This window comes from Prunus persica, chromosome G4, assembly GCF_000346465.2.
Source record: "Prunus persica cultivar Lovell chromosome G4, Prunus_persica_NCBIv2, whole genome shotgun sequence".
In the NCBI taxonomy this organism is placed as follows: Eukaryota; Viridiplantae; Streptophyta; class Magnoliopsida; order Rosales; family Rosaceae; genus Prunus; species Prunus persica.
Window position 1 is genome coordinate 24,349,078 of NC_034012.1, and position 8,629 is coordinate 24,357,706.

General features: G+C 38.8%; 1 pseudogene; it reads right to left on the reverse strand.

The window, feature by feature from the left end:
- Window positions 4,386-7,933, reverse strand: LOC18779151 (annotated as a pseudogene).

An 8,629-nucleotide genomic window follows, 5' to 3' on the forward strand; every position in this document is an offset into this window, starting at 1 on the left:
CTTGGTGTTCCAGCTATCTTCGCGATGAGAGGATTCTATTGGTATGGCCACGCCAATCCTGGTGCAGGTCCAAAAGGGAGGTCTAGTTGCTGGACCACAACATCTGGGTTTGGAATTCTTGCAATAGCAACCTCACGATCCTTCATGAACTGCCTGTTGACTTGCCACTGCATCATGGCTGTCATGTTATTTAGAGTATCTTGGCCCCTTTGTGCTGCGGCCTCTTATCGGACCACAGCATCTTGTATCTGGTTTATCTTTCTAGAACCAGACCTGGAACGTCTACTCCTGGTACTGCCATGGGCTGAATGCCTAGCGTCACTCTCCTCTGATTCATGTCCTTCTTGGAGAGGTGCTTGATTTCTTTCCACGATAAAGTGTGGATTCTGGCTAGTACTTCCAATATTCATATACCAAAAGATATCTTCTAGGAGTACGTATACTGAGAGGACCCACAGGGCGTGCCAAATTGTTCACCTTTTTGATTTAATCCTGTGATGGTAGGGTAAAGTTCCTCATTGGCCTGAAAACTATTGTTGGTCAACAAGTCAACTTTCTTTTGTGTGTGAGCATACCACTGTTAGTAGTTTGAAATCCTAGCAGACTTCTAAAAAATAGATAACTTGCGCCCCAAGTTACTGATTTTAAACAAGCAATTGTGAATTTGGGTGAGAAATATCTCCCAAGTAAGTTATTTTCTTGCCTCAAGCTGGTGAGGACTTCACAATTTTTCACATTACAAAACTACTGGTTCTGGCCAGAATAGATAAAAAGAGAACAAGTTTTTCATGCATAACTACCTGTTACAGAACTTAAAAAGAGAAATGATGAGTCCGAAAAAGACAACAAAATATTAAACTTTGATTTCTGCCTGGGTAGCTGCCTCTGAATTGGGCTGGATTGGATGTGTTTGTGCTAGATTGAATCGTCAGCCCTTTCAACTGAAGAGTTTCAGCTGGAAATCAATACCAACGTTTGAGTTTGGCAAAGGTTCGATATATTTCAATTCCTGGAAGGCTTTTTGAATGGGCAGAATTAGGGACTCTTTGGTCTGAAGAAAGGAGAAGTGACTGGATTGATGATCACTGGGCTGCAGCTGCACTGGAGTACCTATTCTGCTTGATCAAGGCTTTCTGTAAATTTGTTGAGGTTTTCATCATATTGTAAAAACCCGGACTCTGGTTGACTTGACTTTGTGCTGAACCAAATTTGTAACGAGAGAAATCTCGCTTTGTAAAAATGTTTCTCTAAATTGAACTGAAATAAGAGATTTGAATTCTAGCTAATTTGTTTCTTGTGGATCAAAGAGCTTTGGTCACTAAAGTGTCTAAAGGCTTTTGAGATCAATTGATCATTTTGAGTTTGTCAGTTATGAATTTGAGAGTTTTTGTCTTGATTGATTTTTTGGCTGTCCTTGATCTGTTCACCTCCTCTCATATTTATAGGAAATGCTGGAGTGGAGTTTTTAATCTTTAATAATGGGCGGCAGATCTTTCAAAAATATCTTTCTTTTTAAATGTAAAAAAAAAAAGGGAAGTTATTATTTTTGGCAGAGAAGAACCATCAACAGTTAGTTTTCATGGTTGTCTTTTCCTTGCTTTTCCTGAAAGAAAACCAACTCTTGTTGTTCTCTGTTTGTTCCTTGTAAAAAGGAAAAAAAACACTATCTGCCATGATGGTCAGTTTGCTTTTTCCGATGAACAACTCCTTTGCTCTCTACTTATCTCTTGAAACTGTAACCTGCTTATCTCTTGGAAATATAACCTGCTTTGGTGCAGAGCTTCTCTGCATATGGAGAGGGGATATGATCTTCTTTTCCTTTGCAAAAATGGAGAAGTTCTTCTGTAAGAGCTGTCTTTATTAACTCCCTATCACTTTCTCTGTCTTTAGTTGAGAATTTTGACTTTTCAAAGTCAGAAAGGTCACGTGGGGCTCTTTGAGAAAACATTCTTTAGTAAGAAAGATCTGCTGACTTGCTTTTGGGGTTGAGATCAAGTAATGAGAATTTTTCAAAAGCTGGTGTTTAATCCAATTTTAGAGGTTTTCGACTTGCTTGATATAAGTTACCATTAAATGGCAATCTTAATTTGTAATTTGCGTATTTTTAAACCTCTGTCATTTGTCTTTACAAAAGATATGGGCTTCTAAAGTTACTTGGGCTGATTTCTGAAGATAAGGCCCATACTTTTGTTTTTCTGTTTATGGGCCAGTTTTCAATTGGCTGACTTGTGGAATTTTTAGGCCCAAACAATATCAAAACATAATCACAAAGGCCAAGCCATGACCTTATGGTTTTCCTGGCACCAACTGGGCCTTCACATGTTGATTTGGCCAACTCAAAGCCATGGCCTTATGGTTTGCCTTGGCCTTACGGTTTGCCTAGTACCAACTTGGCCTCTCTATATGAGCATACTTTTTATATTAAAAACAATTCGCAAGGAAGTTTCATGATTGTAAGTCTTTACGTTGATGATCTGATTTTTATCGGAAATAATCTTAATATGTTGAATGAGTTCAAGCTCTCCATGATGACAGAATTTGAGATGACAGATTTAGGAGAATTGCATCATTTTCTTGGTATAGAAGTTCACCAGTCCAAAAAAGGAATTTTCATTTCGCAAGTGAGTTACACGAAGGAAGTTTTGAAGAAGTTTTGAATGGAGAATGCAAATCCAGTCTCAACTCCATGTGGTACAGGCTTAAAATTGAGCAAAGATGGTGAAGGAAAACTTGTGAACTCTACAATGTTTCGAAGTTTGGTTGGAAATCTAATGTATTTGATTGCCACAAGGCCAGACATCATTTTTTCAGTAAGTTTGGTGAGGAGATTTATGGAAAAGCCATATTCCAATCATTGGGAGGCTGCAAAGAGAATTTTGTGATATGTCAAAGGGACCATTGATTATGGTATTTTCTATGAAGCAAATATTCCTATTAATCTTGTTGGTTATACTGATAGTGACTTGGCAGGAAGTGTTGATGATTGCAAAAGTACTTCCGGTTACATGTTTAATCTTGGAAGTGGTGTTTTTTCTTTGAGTTCTAAGAAGCAACCTATTTTGGCTCTCTCTATAACGGAAGCATAATACATTGCTGCTTCTTATGCAGGATGTTTCTGTGGTTACGAGGAATTTTGGAAAGTCTTAAGAGCAAAAGGTCCCACAAGTTTGTTTTGTGATAATAGTTCAGCAATTTCAGTTTCAAAAGATCCAGTTTTACATGGGCGAACAAAACACATTCGTATTCGTTATCATTTTCTGAGGGAGCTTGTCAATGAAGGTGTTATTCATGTGAAGTATTGCAAGACAGATAAACAAATGGCTGATGTGTTTACAAAACCTCTTGGTGGACAAATTACAAAAGTGATGTTGCAAGATTGGGAATTTGAAGCAAGTTTGGTTTACGGGAGGCATTGTTGGAGAAATTAAACCAAATATGTTGCATTCAAGAAGTTTCAATATGCTATTATGTTGAGTCTTTTCTTATTCTCTGATTTAATAAGTTCATGTATTAATGAATTGAATAAACTGCCAGCTTCATGAATTAGTGGGTTGATGAAGAGTCGAAGATATGAGAGTGGGTTAATCGGTTATGATAAGAGAAGTCTTTAAATAGGTCTTTTATCATTGTTATTTTTGTGTGTGTTGAATTATAATGAAAGAGCCTATTCTTCTAAGAAACTAGTGTCCATTTGTTTTATTTTATTTCTCTTCCTCCTACACTACTTACAGAGGTTCCTATCTTCTCTTTGAAAACAAGGTCATCATCCATTGTTTTCTGTTAGCTCTAAAGTCTCCATTGTTTTCTGTAAAACCACTTGAATTTACAAAAATCAATTGAAACTAGCAGACCTCTTAGTTCTTGTTCCCAAATTTCCATTCTCTCTCTTATATTTGCATATTAATTTATAAGAGTGATTTGATGCTAGTATTGTCATCAAATTGCAACACAAAATCCAGTAGCTCCAGAGTTCTTCGAGTACGAAGAATAGAGAAAAATACAAAAATATTGAAAAAGAGCTAATCAGATAGTAACCATAGTCAGAGGGTTTATCTTATCATTTCAAATAATTGTTGGTTCAATGCCATTTTCAGTTACATTTTCGTGGCTTTATTGCTGGGGGCTATATATAGGTATAGCTTTGTAATCTGAATATGTAATCAGAGTTTTGAATATAGAATTGAACCATTTCAAAGGAGTTTCATCTCTCTTTGTGTTAAGTGCCTTTCTCTTGAGAGATTGTTGATTTGTTCCTAGTTCTCTGATTTTCAGGGTAGTGCTAGAAACATAGCAATCTAGGGTTTTCAGGTCTGTCCCTGCACTTGGAGATAGAGGACCCTAATTTACCTGTCTTTTGCTTGGCCCTGCATCAGTACCTTTAGGGTTCACAAAGGGCTCAAGATAGAGTAGTTGTATTTTTCAGATGTAAGGGACTACTCGCTAAGATGTTGATGTACTAATTCATCCACTAAAGCACCACCTTGATGCACTATGAGAATCGACGCCCTGGCCACAATGTTGGACGATGCCAACGTATCTCCCAAGGGTCCGAGCTCTGGGCAGTCACCCCACTCCGATAGCCCAAACGTGAGTGGTGAAGAACCTGTTTGCCCTCTTCCCACGATATAAAGATCATAGTCATTTCCCATGGCGCTTATCAATTTGAGAGTTTCCTCCACATTGTTCACCACCTCGTTAATTAATCTTATGGAGGGTTGGTTCCTAGTATTGAACACGAAGCTCTCTATATATTGGTCGTCTAGCTGTTTCTCCTTCTCGTTTTCCTCTATCACCTCTAAAATATTCTTGTCTTCGTCCTCATGATCATCATGATCATTATTAGGATTGTTGGGACGGAGATCTGAATCAACTGACGCATCTTTACCGATGATGAAACGAACCACAGTTAAGCTGATATTAGGATTAGGGCTAGGATTGCTAGCCATCCTCCATGCATATGCCAATGCCTCACGGTCGTCTGGCCCACCAATGAAGAGCATGGCACAGCGGCAGCAGCCATGGCCATCGTCATTTTTAATGTTAGATGGATCGGTGAGTCCACGATCCACGAAGATGGCCACCGAACAAGAAGCGTTCTCTAGAAGGTTCTTGTTAACGCCTCTAAAAGAGCAGTTTCCGTTGTCCATTCCCCCATCAATGGTGGATTGCTTGTGGAAAGGAATGATTATAAGGTCTGCACTCTTGTCGTCAGCAAGGTTGCAAATGTCCTCGTGCATGGAGGTGTAAGAGGACACAGCAGTAAGTGCCTCCACTGACAAGCTGCCTTCTTCGCTTTCGGTCTCAAGTTTTTCAAAGGCAGCGACAATTTGGTTAGAAGGCGAAGAGTGCTTTTGATTTTTGGCTGTAATTTCAGCTGTGTTACGAATATTGCTGCATGTGTCGTGGACTATGAGCATGGCAGAAGCATGGCCACTGAGCTCCACCAGATGGACCGCAAAGACGAACATCGGGGATTGTTTGGTGGGATTGGAAATCTCCAACAGATTGATGACGCTTGAAACATTGCTTGTTGAATAGATGCAAATAAGGATTCGAAACTCTGAGTTGGGTTGTATGCTTCTTATGCTTCTGTGTGTGTGCTGCTTAGATGGCCCATTCGACTTGTAAATCAAAGCCAAAATGGGTCCAACCGCTGCCGTCATTATCACAATTGCAAGAATCATTACTGAAAAAGTATTGTGGTCCAAAACCTGCATTTATATATATTTGCCAATTAAAACAATATAAAATCAAGAATTTAACACGTAGTTTTAAGATATATATATATATATAGATATACAGTCCCGATCTCTTGGACCACAGGAGTCCAAGAGATTGTGGTCACCCATCATTGGATATTAATCCAATGGTTTAAAAAAAAATTTTAAAAGGAGTGCAAGAGTGAGTGAACCGTTGAATTTACATTCAACGGTGAGTGACCACAAATCTCTTGGACCCCTGTAGTCCAAGAGATCAGGACGGTATATATATATATATATATATATATTTCTTAGATGTAATTTATTTGTACTTTGTTTAGGGGGACACTTGGTATACCATTGTACCACATTCATTGATTAAGTTATTATGACCATTGTACTACGTACATTCACTGACCATATTACTGAACACCTCTAATACATATTGAGGTGGTCAGTAAAATGGTCAATAAATAATGTAGTACAAATAACATTAAACATAACCATAATAAACAAAGAGACCTATTACCAAAAGGAAAATTAAAAAAATCTTGGAAACAAAATTTCTAAAAGGGAAAATGACTCATGCCATTAATTACTACCAGTAAATTAAACTAATAACCTAACCTTTAATTTTTATTATCCTAAATACAGTAGTAAACTTACATAACTTGAATATAGTATTACTTAAACCCAACACTAAGCCTAGAAGGCATGCATTTGGCCATATGTTGTGTATGTGTGGAAGAGGCAGGCAGCTAAGCATGCAATAACGAAATAGTATATACTTACATGTAAGTCCCGCCCAGAATTGAGGATTATTGTAGCCAACAGGCCTTTGGCGTTCATGACTAGTCCGAAAGCCAAACTGTCCCTCACCGGCATTTTGTTGACAATGGCAGCGACGGAACTCACAACAAATTTAGCAAGGAAAGCCAGGACAATAATTGACATGACAATTAGAAGGCTTGCACTGCGAAAGACAACATCGACATGCGTTCTCATCCCAACAATCAAAAAGAAGAGGGGCAGCAAGACTTTTGACACAAAGTCCTCAACCTTTTCGGTGATTACAGTTTTGAGCTCTCCCTTGGGCAAAATGGCTCCCAACATGAAGGCTCCAAGAATGGAATGTGACCCGAACGCATCACTAATGAACCCAAACAGCAGAACCCCGGCCATGATGAAGCATATTTGGTTGTCCATGTCGTACTTTTCGTTGAAAAAGCTCGTGTTGCAAACCATCCATGGCAGCACCGGACGAAGCCCGTATACACAGAATATGATCAACGTGAAGGTGGACAACAGTGTGTAAAGTTTGCCATCGCTGACTATGGCCACTGTGATGAGAAGAAGAACCCAAGAGACAAGGTCATTGATGACGCTTACGGAGAGGGCGGTCCTGCCAACGTCGCTGTAGAGGAGCTTGGCATCGGCAAGTACGAGGGCAAGTTCGGAGAAGTTGGTGGTGGCAAGGGTGGTGCCCCAAAAGAAAGGACCATAAGTAGTAGCCTTTAGTGGGTGGGAGTTGGGTGTTAGGGTTTTGTGGAGGAGATAGCCAAGAGGGAGGGGAACTAGAATTCCAGCGGTGGCAATGCTCCAAACTTTTTTTCTGGCCTGCAAAATTGGCTTGAAATCGACCTCTAAGCCTTGGAGGAACATGTAGTAAATCAACCCCAAGTTGGCCATTGTCTCTATCGTCAACGTGCTTTTGACTGGAAATAGGTATTTGCGAGAGAACTGGGTTTTCAGGATAAAAGATGGACCCAAAATTATGCCACCCTGCAATGTGCATGCATGCATGCCAATGTATTACTATTTGTCCTTGTCATAAAAATATCAATATTATGTATATAGATGTATTACTATCAGTTGTTTGGACTGTATATTTGGATTATTGATTAAATTGATTCTCAATTATTGTTTGTCCATCACAATAGAATTTTGATAATAAAAGCATAGAGCATAGAGCATAGAGATATAGAATAGAATTACAGTTTACTTACAATAGTGTAAGCAACGATGCGAGGTTGGTGCAAAGGTGCAAGGAGAAGCTTGAGAAAGTGGCATATAAACATAATGAGACCTAGTTGGGTGAAGAAGAGAGGAAGAGTTGAAAGCAAGGGATTCTCAGCCTTCCACATCCCAGTCACGTGTGTTATCGTTTTATTATAACATACCCTCGTAACATCTGCATCTACTACCCCGCCATTGTCCCATAGCGCATCATCCATTACGTACGATACTTATATTTACAATCCTTTTTTTTATAAAAGCGATAATAAAGAATTGAGGGATTCGAAGAAAAGACCTCAAGTGCAAAAGTAACTGCTCTTACCTACTTGAGCTACAAACTCTATTTACAAATTAGATAGTAGGAATTCTGGGTTTCTGTCAGCCCTCCCTAGCTACCTCAGGACGCCTTCCTTTTGCCTTGGATGACGTCCAAATCGCTAGAAACACCACTCTCATCAAAGACAAAGACAAAGACTATGACAATGAAACTAAAAAAGAAAAGTGATTGTTATCACACGACACAAATTAAAGAGGAAAGAATAGAAATCAAAGTTTCGATACTGAGGGATTAATTAGTTAATTAGTTAATTAGTTGCGCCTAAACTAGCTGTAACCACTTCTTAATTTGTTGGTTGTTCGTTCAGTTTGGTTGGCAATGGCATCCACGCATTATCAGAATTTATTTATTTATTTATAATTTTTTTTTGGTGGCATCCACTTATGCATTAGACTCTTCTTAATTAAGTAATTTGGTCCACTTTCGCGGCTTCCATGCAGCTGTCGTTAACTAATCTTTTGTCCCAACAGAGTGCCCTGAACCAAGATGTTGATGATCTGTCTTATAACTAATCTTTGATGTGAAACTTACGAAATTATGTTGAGTAAAAACTGAAATATGAAAAGACTTTGAGGTA